The following is a 16,074-nucleotide window of genomic DNA, read 5'->3' as shown; positions in this document are numbered from 1 at the left end:
TTGCACTATTTAAGTGTTCACACTGTGATCAAAAGTTAATTAGTTAGGTTTGATCAGTCTAAAATTGAAAGGGGAGACCTGATTATTATGTGCACAGATTTGGTTACCTGAATTTATTGGGATTGGATTGCTAGAGAGTATTCAGAGGCAAATGACCAAAATAATGACTGGTGTGTGAAGTACTCATGCTCCCTATGAGGATAGGCTGAAAATTTCTGGATTATATAGTATAGTTCATAGGCAAAAAACAAAGGGATATAATGAAAACATATAAGTTACTAAAGAGATCTTATAAAGTAAATGATAATGAAAATTTTTAATACATGATTTTTTACTGGTGATGAGTGTGATGTGATAATAGTTAGCGTGGGCTTCCTGCAGTGAGTCTTTAGACTCCAAGATTTCCATATAATAATAATAATAATAATAATAATAATAATAATAATCACTATAGTTTGTTCTACACATTATTTTGGATTTCCAGTTTTCAGAAACTCACAAATAGTTTCAGTTTTGTATTGCTTTTGATTGAGACAAAGTGTCACCATACTGGCATATTGCTTGAATTGTGACCAGTTAAAAACATTTGAGAGAAACATAATTAAAGTTATGATATCATTTAGTGCATCATTGTCATATTCTAGGCTAACTATTATTATTATTATTATTATTATTATTATTATTATTATTATTATTATTTAGACCTCCATGGAATCAAGAGACTCATTGTGGGAGGGCCATCCTAGGAAACAAAAAGTCTATCATATCACTCCTTGAATTCATTGATCATTCTCGTTCTCACCACTCCATCAGGCAGTGCATTCCATGGTTCAACTGCCCTCCACACAAGGAAACCACTCCTCACCTCTTGCCCAGACCCACCATTATAATATTGATATGAGGATTGATTCAGAAAAATTAAAGTTTAGCTTATGACAGAGGATAGATCAAGTTTAAATTAAACTTGATCTATCCTCTGTCATAAGCTAAACTCTGAAAGTTGAGGAATAGAGAAGTAAATTCTAACTTTTAAAAACCCAGTCAATGTAGCTGTATCTGTCTTATCCCTTAAATTGAGAACAGTAACACCTTACTTTTTTTTGGCATGTTCATGATTGGTCTTCCTTCTGAGCTTGTTTTTTATACTCTATACCAGTGTTTCCAAAACTTTCAGTACCCCTACTTAAATTTTAGTAACACCAGCATACCTATTTTAAAATTTTAGTAGCACTGGTGTACCAACCCCCTCTCCTTAGACAAAAGCAATTTGGGAAAAGTTATAATAAAATTTCATTCAAACATGAATAAAGTTATTTATTTTAACATTTGCATTATAATAAATTACAAACACGTGAAATATTTTTAAATTATTGAATACACCATTATAGGAGTCCAGCATACATATGATAAAAATTATGAAATTTACATTTTCAATAATTAAAAAAAGTTAAATGAGATGAACAAATGAAACAGTGTCTGTTGAGAAGAAGTTAGTTTGGTGAAATCTGGTTCTATATTTGTTACTTTGTTCCTTTTAGCTGTAGCTGGAGCTCATGTCAATAAGATAGTATAATTTTCTATTTTTTGTTTATTTTGTTTTCGTTTTGGAGTCCAAGGACACAGAAAACTTCATCCACATAACCTGTACATCCGACACAACTTGTCACACAAACACAATTACACATGTATAGATGCATGCACAGGTGGTGAAACAATCGCTGAGGGCTGTTACCATTTAAGATATTAATGATTCTGAAATTTAGTGGAGAGTTCCAATCATCTGGTTCAAACAATTTGAATTTAAACTTTTAAAGTAAATAGTTCAAACCATGTGGTCAAAATGCAATTGTGCTGCCCACCAAACACAGACCTAATGAAAGTCAGTTGATACATGTCACGAGACAGTTTGTTTAAAACTTCATTTAGATTTTTCATTATCAAAAAAAAATAATTACAGATAATAATTAAAAAAAAAAACATTCCATTAAATCACGAACACAAAAGAGATTATTTTCATTTGCTTGTGCAAAATCATTTTGACATTGCTTATTGAAGCACTCAGTAGCATGACAAAGTTTGATATTTAGTCTCTAGAGAAAAGCTTATCCAGATTATGTATTTTCCCCTACAGATTTAGTTCAGTAATTCACCTGCTCACTGAATGAACGTAATGGTAAAATTGTGTTAATCCTCCCCACTTTCTCTGAGAAAATAATATCTTGCATCTGTTTAGGCTGTATTTCAGTTTCATCCACACCATAGTAGAAGTGGTTAAATGGAGTGTAAGGCCCACATAAAGGGTGAATTAAGCAAACTTGATATTAATAAGGCTGTGGAACCTCAAGCATGAAATGATAGGTCAATCTGTGTGTGTGTGTCAGGTGTTGTGGTTAAAGTGTTGGAAAGGCTGGTGAGAATCAGGATCCAGAATTGGGTTGACAACAATGGTATTATCTTTCATTGACAGCATGGATTTGCAACAGAACAGTCATGTTTTAATAATCTACTTACTTACTGTTATCTTATTACAATAAGATAACAGCTTCATTGAATATAGGAGATGGATATACAGTACAGTAAAACCCCGAAGTTACATGGTAGGTGGGACCAACAAAAAGCATGTAAGTTGAATTTGCGTAACTCGGAGTATAATTTTGCATGTAATTTATATATACAAATATACAATCGGGACCAAAGGTTTACAAAAACACCTATATTTTTTAAGAAATATATCATAATTGTAGTTTTTTGTACATAAAAAAAAAGAAAGTTATTTCGATGTCGATGGTTTCATTAAATCTAATAGATTCATCTGACGGCATAATGTCTTTTTCTTGTCACGCAAAATTTCTTCATAGCTAGCTAGTGATTTTTTTGTTCCTTTTCTTGTGGCTACAATTCATTCCTTGTTAGAATCTATGTCCTCCAAAATCTGTAAACCTTTCTTTTATGATTGTTCTTACTGTGGATTCCTGTAGATCGAACTTCTTTGCTAGCTCACAAATTTTCATTCCACCTTCAAAATCCTTAATAATGTTGAGTTTTGTTTCCAAAGTCAATGTTTTTCTTTTCTTGCTAGCAGTAGAACAATCTGACTTGCTTCTTTTGGATGACATTATTATTTTTATGTGATAAAATTTTTATCAAAAACATAACATTAAACAATCGCAAGGTTTGTAGATTATAAAAATCGTGTATGAATGGAGACTGCGCTAAACACGTCAGTGCTTGTTCACAGCATGTGCAACACTGATGAATGCGGCTGGCGCCTGGAAGACAGTGGTAAGGCGTGAAGCGGGATGGGAATACGTACATATAAGAAACCGCATAACTCTGAATTCGCGTAAGTCGGGTATGACTGTAGTATACTTGGACTTTGCAAAGGCTTTTGATAGATTACTGCATGATAAGTTGCTTATCAAACTAGAGCAGATGGGACTGGATATTAGACTACTGCACTGGATTGGAGATTGGCTTACTAATAGGTACCAACAAGTTGTGTATGGGGGAACAATATATTATTATTATTATTATTATTATTATTATTATCTTTCTGCTTTCCAAATTCCAGGCTTCCAACAACATAGATCATGCCACCAAACAAAAAGAGGTGGTGGAATATTAATATTTATCAAATATAAATTAGCATGCTGAAACCCTTTGCCTCTAAATCACTAATACCACCAATAGACAGCATCCCATAATACTAAATGCTATTTACAGGCCACCAAACCTAAACATGATAAAATTCTTGCACGAACTCAATTGCTGGCTTTCACACCAAGAAATATGCTCAACCGAATACCTAATGATAATTGGCAACATAAACATAAATATTGTAAATGAAAACCAGAACAACACTGTACAATACCTAGACACACTATCCATGTATAATCTAATACCAACAATAACATCATGTACTAGAGAAGAAATATTCGGAAATACTATCACTGCCTCCTGTCTAGATCATATAAACATCCGAGCACCACCAAACAGTTACACTGCATCAGTCATGAAGTGCAAAGTAGCAGACTATTACTTCACCGCTCTAAACCTGCACACCAAGACAATATCCATGCAATGTCCCACAGAAGAAAAGTGACAGAAAACAATAATAGATGAAGAAATAGTCAACCAAGAAATAAGAAAAACAGACTGGGAACACCTGGCATCAGATTCAGCAGATATCTTATACAACAACATTAAACTCACACTGGAGGAAATATATAATATAAGAAAGCTACAAAGAAAGTCAGAATTCATTCAAAAACAACACAAAATCCTTGGATAACACAAAACTTAATCCTAGAAATACACAGAAAGGACGTTTTATGGAAAGAATTAAAGCTATATCCAAATAACACAGTTTTAAAAACTGAATATAAGATAACAAGGAATTGCCTTACATCACAAATCAGAAATGCAAAAAGAAGCTACTACAGAGACAAACTAACCTCTGCACAAAACAACATGAAACAAACCTAGTATCTGATCAATGAGATACTAGATTGTGTTCCAAACACAGCCTCCGAAACCATAAAACACATCTTCATGAAAGACGCAAAACCTATCCAACAACTAGCAAATGACTTTAACCAATACTTTGCAGACACCATCCAAGAACTGCACAGAAATATTCCCCCTATCACAAAATGTGATCTTCCACTTGGACCGCAATCAAAACAGGCATTATGGTTCCCAACCACAAAAGAAGCAGAACATCTCTCTGCAATACATCAAATCAAACCAAACAAAGGCCCAGGAACTGATGGTATAACACCTAAGGATGTCAAGCAACATCCAACTAGCTTAAGTCCTATCCTACTAAAATTAATAACTAAAATATTTAAAACAGGACAGATACCAAGTATGCTAAAGTCCACCATAATCACACCCATATACAAACATGGAAAAAGTTTAATCAGCAATTATAGACCCATAGCAACATTACCAATTATCAGTCGAATTATGGAGCGGATCATACTGAAGAAACTCACAGCATACACAGAGATGTTTCATATTGTCCCCAAAACACAATATGGTTTTCAGAAAAATAAGGGAACAACATCTCTCTTGGAAGACTTTACAGACGTAATTAATACCGCCTTAGACAAAAACAAAATTGCCATGGTAGTCTTTATTGATCTAACTAAAGCATTCGATACACTCACACATCAAACCTTGTTAGAAAAGCTGAGGCATGTTGGAATAGATGGACCTCTGCACAGGTGGTTTACAAACTACCTTCAAAATAGAAAGCATATCACACGTATCAGGTCAAACGGAAGCAGAGAGCTACCAGTAATAACCTGTGGAGTACCACAGGGTGCTGTACTCTCCCCAACTCTATTCAACATTTACATGCACGATAATCAGCTACCTCTCAAAGGTAAGATATTCCAATACGCAGACAATGCAGCTATAATATCCATCCATAATAACATAAGCATAGCCCAAAGAAATATGCAACATGACATAAATCTGATCACAGACTGGCTCACGAAAAATTCCATACACCTAAACTCAGAAAAGACAAAATTAATGATATTCAGAAATCCACTGACTCGACCAGTTGATAACAAATATATAACCATCCGGCATCCACTTTCCAACATAAAAACACACAGAACAGCAAAACCACTACAATCACTCAGGTTGAAACAATACGATACTAGGAATTTACTTCAGTGCAGATATGAACTGGAATAGCTACATAAACCATCTACACAACAAACTCCGAACAATGTGGCAAACTCTACAGGTTAAAAGACATACTTCCCATATGCCTAAAAACACTAATATACAAAACACTATGCCAGAATATACTAAGATATGCTATAACAACGTATGCTTTCTGTGCACCCTACAAACTAAATAGATTAATGTCGCTATAGTACAAAATGATAAAACTGATCTTTTGGGAACCAAGAGACAATAACGACTTTATATACACTGCAATGTCAGAACACAAAATACTGACAGCAAAACATTTATGTCACTATGCAGCTTTGCTAAAACATTATTTTGATGCCAACTACAGGACAGTCAGAAATATACCATATAACAAGACCTGAGACAACTAATTATATCACATATACATACAATAATTATTACGGAAAGGCCACGCGAAACTTCTACATCCCAGACATGATAAACAAATTACCTTTTGAATACAGTAATCTTACAAAATAAATAAATAAACGTATCATACGTAATCAAATGCATGTAATGTACGTATCACATGTAAACAAATGTATGTAATGTTGTATCATATGTAATGATAAGTATGTTATGTATGTTTCATATGTTATAAATTATTATAATTATTATTACAAAGAAAAAAAATTATTATTATTATCAGAATACATGAATGTATCAAATGTAAAGAAATGTACGTAATGTTGTATCATAAGTAAACAAATGTAAGTAATGTTGTTTCATATGTAAACAAATGTATGTAATGTTGTATCATATGTAATCAAAACTATGTAATGTATGTATCATATGTAATAAATTATTATTATTATTATTATTATTATTATTTAAAAAAATATTATTATTATTATTCATGACACCTCCAAGGAGTCTGAAGACTCATCGTGGGAGGACACCAACTATACAACCGTCTCCACCACTACACTGAACCTCTACTACCAATCATCTCCATCAATGCCATCCACCGCCCACCACCACCACAACTAGTATTTTTTTATCTGTAAATTGCGTGTGTTGTGAAGGGCCAAGTTGTCTGTATGCAGGATGAAAAACCCGAGTTTCTGGGAGAAAAAATCTTGCTACCTCTGTATGAGATCAGCTAACTCACCTTCGATTGAAAAAGTCCACATAAAGATTCCTCCCATCAGGACGAGAATCGAACTTAGGCCTGTTCCATTATGTAACAAAACAGTCAGTACGTGTATAATGAAGATACTAATATAAAAAAGAGTATATGAATTTGTTATCCAAAGAAAAAAATATTGAAAAGAAATAATGTGCCTTAAATTGCATACAGAATATTGTACAGAGCATCAAGTGTAATAATATGTATTAATTGTAAATATGTAAATACTCTGTACAATGAAAATAGAAAAATTGTTATTTTATACATAATGTGTAAACATGCAAAAAATGTCTGTAATAATCATCGATGTTAATATTATAACAATATACTTTGTAAACAATTATTTATTATTATTTAAAAAATACTATGTACGTATATTTTAAAAACTACTATGTATGTGTATTTTAAAAACTACTATGTACATGCACGTATCTGTTATGAACAATTGAATTCGTGTAATGTATTAAAAATATTATATATATATATATATATTATAAAATTATTATTATTGCTATTAATATATGTATGTAATTTATCTGAGACATTATCATATTATTATTATCCATTATTCAAAATTTCCGTGTAATTTTCATTGTTAATATTAGAAGATCACGTGTTGTAAATATAGATTCAAAAAAGTATTATTATCAAAAATTTAATTGAAATACAATGTAGAAAATGAGTCATATATGCAGCACTGAATTTTGTAAAAATTACAAGTTGGAATGTCACTAAAGATGATTATTGTAATATTGTAAATATTTTAGAAAACAAGAAACAAAACAAAATATAAAAAAAAATTACTAGTAGTATTAATACCGTTATTATTATTATCTGAGACCTCCAGGGAGTCAAGTACTCATCAAGGGAGCTATTAATCACCTAAACCAGCTATCACACCTTCCCTTAAATTCATTCACACTAGATGCACCCACCACCTCCAATGGCAAATTATTCCACTCACTCACTGCTCTCTGGGAGAAAACCCTAGCTCTTACCGCTTTCTTGACTGTGAACAAATTTAACTTTCATTGATTCCCCCGTGTTCTCTCCCCACCTTCCATATAACAAAAAATTTCATCAGCTGATATCCTGTAACACTCATTCAAAAGTTTATAGACATCTATCATATCATCCCTCCTTCTCCTGTTAACCAGTCTGCAATCCACATGCTCGCAATCTGTCCTCATAATCTAAATCCCATCATCCAGATATAATCTTTGTAACTCTTCTTTGCACCCTTTCCACAGCTTCTTTATCCCCTTGGAACCCAGGAGACCAAATCTGTGCACAGTAATCCAAGTGTGGTCTTATCAAAGCCTTATAAAGAGGAAAAATGACTTCCTTATCCTTGCATGTCAAGGTTCGCTTCAATATCGCAGTTATATTCTGAGCTGTATTTGCAACCTTTTATGTGACCTTTGAACTTTAATTCCTATCCACCAACACGCCAAGATCCCTTGCCTTTTCAGTTTCTTGTAGCATAACCCTGCTAATATAATATGCCGCTGGAACTCTAATCACGCCAAAGTGCATGACACTTACTAACATTAAATTGATAGCCATTTTTGTTTGCCCAAATTTCCAGTCTATTCAAACCATTTGGTAATTGTGCAGTTATCCTAGTGGCTATGCACTTCACAACCATATGCCTGGGGAAGAAGTGTCCTAGGTTCGATTCCTGTCAATGACATGAGGAGCTTAAGGATTTTCCTCAGCCATAGCCAAGTTATCCGGTCTTGGGCGTGGACAGCAGGGTTTTACCCCCAGTTTATCTGGGGTTTTTCATTTCGCAAGCAGGCAAACTGGCCCCATGAAACACACACACGGATACAATCAGTAATGCTTAAGACAATCTCTCCAGCCACAGGTCTGAATTGTTAGCAATGCCGGTTCCCAGCCTGGATAAAAATAGGGGGGGGGGGATTGATGTGCTGCCGTACCTCCCCATAAAAGGGGCTCACGGCCGTTGAATCACCATACGAAATGAATGAATTTGGTAATTGCTGAATATCATTAGTATCCTGGTTGTCCTGCCTATCTTCGCATCATCGGCAAACAATTGCACATCTGATGTTAGATCCTGCTTGATATCATTAATGTATAGATTTAACAATAGTGGCCTAAGGACGGACCCATGAGGTACACCACTGGTCACCTTAAATCTGGAAGATTCACGCCTGCTGTATATCACTTTTTGATATCTGTTTATCAATCATTCCCTGATTCAAGTCAAGAATTTATATTCCAATTCCATATTCTCCACTTTATTCAGCCTTTTTGTTGGTATCCTATCAAATGCCTTAGAAAAATAACATTATCATGGTGTATCCATCCCTTTATCAGCCATAACATTATTATTAAATATGAGCAAAATGCTAAAACATGACTTTCCTTTATTAAACCCTTGCTGTTCCTTGCAGAGTATAGCATGTTTGTCTACCATTTCTGTATGCGAGTTCTTACCAACTTCTCTAAAATCTTCACTACCACACCAGAGATACTGATATACAGAGATACGAGAGATAGGTCGATAGTTAGATACATCAGTTTTTACATCACCCTTGTACAATGGATCATACATTGCTGTGGTATTATTTATGAGCTGAGACTCGACTCAAGTTATACAAACATGTGAAAGCTGTAGCCAAATCGGCTACGATTCCTAACTTGATTCCTAAATAAATATTCTAAACTTTATTCCTGATAGCTTGCATGCTTGATACATATTTGATACATACTTGATACATTCCATATTCCTATTTTATGTAAATCAGTAAAGCGGAGGAGTCTTCTTCTTCTGAGATTAACTCTATCAGAATGGAACTTCCAGAAGACTTTGATCCGGCTTCATCATTCTTGTTAACTTCATTGGAAGTTCCTATATGCTCTTCCCCAGTAGCCATTTCAGTAGCTTCTGACCTTGGTGTCCCATCTTTCAGCACTATATCACAAAAGCCTCTGTTCATAAGATTTTCTTGGCAAAATATATACAGAAATGGTTTACCATTGCCTTCTTCTGTGTTTGTTTAGCCAACTAAGTAAGGCTAAGCAAACTGCAAAAGATGAAGAAAAGTAAAATAGGAAAGATTTATGATACGATTTTATCTTATCATAAAACATAATTATTAATAATACTGATAATTTTTCAGTATATTAATTAAAATAAACCTACGTAGCTCAGCCGGTATAGACGAAGCCCTTTGGTCTGAATGACCTGGTTCCATTCCCGTCCAAGACGTGAAGAACTTTTATTTGGTCTCTTTACTAAAGGTGAGTTAACCAGTCTCATATAGAGGAAGGGGTTTTTTTTTTCGCCTGGAAACACGGGTGTTTTTATCCCCCAGAACTGGCAAGCTGGCCCTGTGAATGAAAGCTTCCACAAACATAGGATACACTGGGAGGCATAGGGCCAACTACCTTATCCTCGAGACTGTTGAGGGTGTGAAGCCCACAGCTAAAGAACTATAGTGGTTCATGAAAAGCTTAAGACAAGACATATTCATTAAAATATAAACACAATATTTAAGGGGATAAACATAAATGGATTATATGCCAACCTATTGGCAAGTACAAATAAGATTCAAAACCGAATACAAGAGAGTTTTTAAACTAGTTATTTCCTCATGCATTTAATATTTTTAATGATTTACTGTTCAGTACCAAAGATCAGATTTTGAAACTTAATTTAGCTGTATTATTTTAACATGGGAATTAATCATGATTTAATTGTTTGGTAGTGAAGGAATGGCAGAGAATTCATTTTTTTTTAATAAACTGCATTAAAGAACAAAAAGAGTATCTAAATATTATGTTCTTGAACTACTCTTAAAAAAAAAAACAAAGTCTCTCCTCTCGCCATATCATTACACCAATATTCCAAACGCCATCTTCAATTTTTGTTCTTTAAGAAGCAATCCACTTATATGACAGTCGTACAAGTGGGAGATAAAAAGAAGGGCTAGCCCTTCCCAAAAGAAAGGAAAATCATTCTCATTACTTACAGATGTTGTCTTTTCATTCCATTCTATATTGCCATAATTAAAGTCACCCATAAATAGTTACCCTTTTCTTAATAACCAGACCAATCAGTATTAATTTCCTTACTATCCAATTTCTCAATCCATGATATTGTTGGATCCTTTTTCATCTTAACCTATACTTTGGATCCGTCATTTTGTCACTACGATGTTCTTAAACAAAAAAATAAGTTGCCAGTTGATTTCTAATCCAAATATAGAGAAAATTTGTATTTATTGACTGTGCCACTCCATATCTAAATTAGTCCAAGAATTGAAGTAAAACCAACTCTCAACTATTTCCCCTTAATATGTTATTATTATGTATACAGGCCAAGTTTATTTAACTTATATAATTCACCCGCTTTGGTTCGAATATTTTATGAACGGTGCAATAAAAGAGATTCAGGCAAAATACAACTTTAGATCAACAAAACAAACATTTAATTTAGGCTTACAATTTATACACTTTAGTTTAAATCAGTGAATAAGGTATTATAAACATTTTAGCTCATCTGGTAATACAGTCATACTATCTCAGGCAATGGTTAATCTATTGTCTGAAATACAGCCTTCACAAAGTTCATTTTAATTATTTAATGAAGTTCAGTGTCATCAAGTTCCTTAGTGATCAATTACATTAATATCTCATAGTTACTTAAGTTCCAATTACAATAAAAGGGCAGTAACACTTCTTCACAAGTATACACTCTTAAATCCATATTCCAGCTAATCTCCACAATAGTTACTGTTAATATAGGGATATTCTAGGAAGAAACACACATATCTCCGCATAGGAATATCACTAGTTGGATGATTCTTACCGGTAATCTTCCTTGTTTATCTACTTATATACGAACATTTCTTATAACTCTATACACTTAAAACAATTAACAACACTCATTAAAACAAATCTTCTTAGTAATAACTGAATAAATTAATGGTTGCAATTCACATAGTTAAACGTTCTTGCTCAGATCAAAAGGCTTGTACTATCTTTGACATCACTTGACCAATTTAGTATTCTACCAATAACTCTTGAACTAAAATAACACACAGTAATTCTTTAACTTGAAGTTTTTACGTACAATTGCCTATACTTCCAGCATTTAATTAATCTTTTAGGCACTATATCTCTTAACACAGCTATCGTTTAAATTCAACCTTGCTGCCTCTACTTATTCTCTTAGTTACTCCATGCTAAGCTTCAAGTTTCCGTGTGTCCCTGAAAAGTCGGTCCTTAATTTAAATGCCAACTAAAGTATAGCTAGTCATCTAGTTGTCACCTTGCTATCTTCCATTGCTTTATTTGTTGTTCTACAACTTATTAGCTAACTCACTCCTCGACTAGCAAACTTTAATTAGCTACTTTGCTGACTCACTGTTATCGCACTCTGATTCCCCGAATGAATCTCCTCCAATTCCATCCGAATTAATCGTTTTCTCTGTTCTTCGCTTATATATTCCTTCTTCCCGCCGAAATTGTTCTCGTGCTCTACTTCTACTAAAATTCTTTCCAGTCTTTCAATACCAATCTGCCACGCTCAGTTCTAAACTCGTGCTAGCTATCTTACATACATCTCCATGACAACCAAAACAAAATATAATAAAACTGAGGCATTGCATAACGTTATACCTCTACATACAGGAACAAATAAGGAATATTTACATTTCAATTAATACGCAGTTAAAATGTTGAATACAAATTCTTATAATATTAACATAGCAATAAATAAAATAAACTTAATAATATTTTAATACAGAGTCTTTTCACTATTAATATATATCCTTGATTAAATAATTAAATATTAATAAAACTTAAAGGTAGTTACATGAATATTAATTTATAAACAAGTGATTTACATTAAATAATACTTACAAGTTTAGCTTATGTGATGGAAGATCATGTTGGATTCTGAAGCAAATATTAATTACTCAAATCTCTATATATTCAGAATCCAACAATATTGTAAACTGTCCGTGCTACTATTTCTTGCTATTTATAAAGCCTTTTATAGAGTCTGTTTGGTTACTGCACCTTTGTAATACTGTTATTCTAATATTTTTATCTTTATTCTTAATTAGCAGTTTCTTTATTCTTAATTAGCACTTTCTCTCTCATAACCTTTCTTGCTTGCGTACTGTGTTTATCTACCTTTCGCACTATGAGCCTTATGCCTATGGATAATAGAAAATTTATTTTTATTGAGACTGCGCTAATATCTTTTAATTGGCATAAAACTCAGTAATATGGCCGGTTGATTTCTTTCTCTCTCTAACACAAATTCTTCAGTAAAACACAAAGAGTCGTGGTCTATTTGCACTTAACTGTACATTTCGGCTGTCTCAGTTGGTTTCCCACTCACAAGTTCAATAATTTTTTTTAGGAACAGTGCATTATAAAATAAACAATCAGGCGGTACTCTATTGAGATATAATTAAAACACATTTATTTACATTAAAAACAAAGTACATTAAATAACTGATAGGGAGGTATTGTTTAGTCAATATTAAATGACTAAACAATATAATTACTCTGTTACTTCTCTGCTTAAGAAAACCAAATTGCCGAGACTAATTTACTCATAAAGAGATTAACTGGCTATGGCAAGTTATCTTACGATTAATATTCCAGTTAACAAGAAATCAGAGGACACTCTTATAGATATTTGTTATTACTATTTCTTATCAGTCCATCTGTGACATATCTCCTAGATTACAAAAAGAATGTACATTAGAGGTTGGAACAGAACACACTTACAGAGGCTCTTTGTCACGACACCTTCCAAAGGTCCTGCATCAAAGTCTCTGTGATTTTTCTTTCATCTTAGGCCTTGCTTCAGGGAGTATTTTGTCGGAGTATTAGCGGTTCTTGGACTGCAATTTTCCCGGTACTCAAAAGCTCAGGCAAGAAGTTTCAGCTTACAGGCTTGAAGTTCGTTCTGCGGCTTTTGGATTCGGTTGACTTCCCAATTTCTTCCTCTGGCATGGGTTTGCCATAAAGTCTGTTTCTCTAGGTCAGCATGTTTCTGGTTCTCCGCTGACTGCCTCTGGCTCTCTTTGTAACAGTGCTTCACCTCTCCTGCTTCGGTAACTGGACCTCGCCTCTGCTCTCTCGGCAGCTGGATCTCGCCTCCCCCTCTGTCAGCAACTGGACCTCGACTGCCTCTGGTTCTCTGCTGAAAACTGCCCACGTTGTTTGGCTCAGTCCTCTTTTATTTTCACCTTCTTGGGACCTTGCACCAAGGGTAGTAAATCCCAAAGAAATCAGCAGTTCTCCTTGATCCTTTTGTCAAGACCAGCCGATTCTTTTTCTATTCCGTGTGCTCTTTTTTTCTTTGTCTTGTTGGGCAGCGGAAACTTCTCTGAAACTAGTGGACCTCTTGATACTAGCTTTGAAGGTGTTCATGTGCAGAGCTTACAAACAACTTTCTCACACACTTAATCATAAACAACTTTCTTGTGCTCTTATACATAGCTATTATTATTATTATTATTATAATTATTATTATTATTATTATTATTATTGTTCCAGGAAACTCCAAGGAGTCGACAGACTCATCGAGGGAGGCCCTAACATCATGTCTAGAACAACTATTCACCATTCACACAGTATCTGTCATACCTTGCCTTGAACTAATTCACGGTCATAGCACCCACAACAGACTCTGGAAGCTTATTCCACTCTCCAAGTAAAAAACCTAGCTCTAACACCCTTGTCAACCACGCTCTTGCCCAGCTTCCATGCATGGCCCCTAGTCCTCCCACCACCAGTCATATTTTCAATAATATCTTCTGGATCAATCTTATAAAAACCTTTCAGTAATTTGAATGTCTCAATCATATCACCCCTCCTTCGCCTATCGTCCAATTTCTGCAACCCACAAATCTTCAACCTATTCTCATAAGGTTCATTCCACAGACCTGCTATCATCTTGGTCACTCGTCTCTGGATCCTCTCCACTTCCTCCCCATCACAAAGAAACCCTGGTGCCCATAACTGGGCACAGAAGTCCAGATGGGGTCTTATCAAGGCTCGATACAGAGGAACAACAACTTGTTTGTCTCTGCATGTTAAAGTATTTTTCAGAAGCCAAGTGATTTGGTGAGCTGTTTTAGTCACTTTTGCAATGTGCCCCCTAAACTTCAACTCCCTATCCACCAACACTCCCAAATCCCTGGCCTCATCAATCTCCTGGAGTACGGTTCCACCAATGCTATATACTGCTGCTATTCTTTTCACCCCAAAGTGCATAACCTTACACTTTGCCAGATTAAATTGACATCCATTTTTCCTAGCTCAGTCCTCCAAACTATCCAAATCATCCTGTAAAATTTTGACATCCTGTGCACTCACAATTGCTCTACCCAACTTTGCATCATCAGCAAACAAGTGAACAGTTCCTCTCAATTATACGTTATACAAAGTTCTGATTTGTTTTTGACATTCTAGAAACTTTAGTTAAAACAATAAATACAATCAATTCCCATAGGGTTATTTACATTATATATTTAGAAAAAATTACATAGAGACAAACAAGGTTATTTTTGTAACAGTTCTCATGAAACTTGACCTCTGTAAAAATCAACGTAAAGCGCTTTGGTATTTCTAAGCTACATCGAGTTTTTACAATATAACTGCAAGCCACCTTCTGAGTGTGTCAAATAGTCTGCCTTATAATTTTGCATATATCCCTTTCTTACAGAAGTCTTGATATGGCTGGCCACCACCCAAGTACTCCATAGTCACTTTCACTAAATGAAAGATTTGGCACATCATTTACAATAATATCCTCTGATGAGATAATTAAATACATGACCCTCGATCTTCATGCACCCCTCTGTTAAATACAGCCTTTGGCTTTTATTCCCCAAGAATTTAAGAAATTCATTCTCTTTGCTTCCAGATGTTCTCTCTTTATTCCAGTCTGTATTGGCATATTTGAAGTCGCCCATAATGATGACCCTTTTCTTAATATTTAAAATTAAAATGAATTATTGACCAGACCAATTTGTCTGTATACTTTCTTCTTGCAGCATTTCATCACAGGTATATAGCAACATACCTACTAAATGTTCCTCCTTTTCACCTCTATTTCACATCCGCTTTCACTATTTGCTTCTTGCATCTCCACTTTGGATGTGCATAACACCTCTGCTACCTGACATAATGCTCCTCCTTTTTTGACCTGTCTGTCTTCACGAAAAATTATA

At 34.3% G+C, this 16,074-nt stretch overlaps 1 protein-coding gene across 1 annotated transcript in view; it reads left to right on the top strand.

The window, feature by feature from the left end:
* Window positions 1–16,074, top strand: part of LOC150103058 (uncharacterized) — a 209,434-nt gene that overhangs the window by 157,979 nt on the left and 35,381 nt on the right. The window lies entirely within an intron of this gene.

This window comes from Typopeltis vanoorti, chromosome 9 (genome assembly GCF_054136105.1).
Source record: "Typopeltis vanoorti isolate ZY-2024b chromosome 9, IOZ_Tvanoo_1.0, whole genome shotgun sequence".
NCBI classification, from domain to species: domain Eukaryota; kingdom Metazoa; phylum Arthropoda; class Arachnida; order Uropygi; family Thelyphonidae; genus Typopeltis; species Typopeltis vanoorti.
This window is presented reverse-complemented; position numbering and strand designations above follow the sequence as displayed.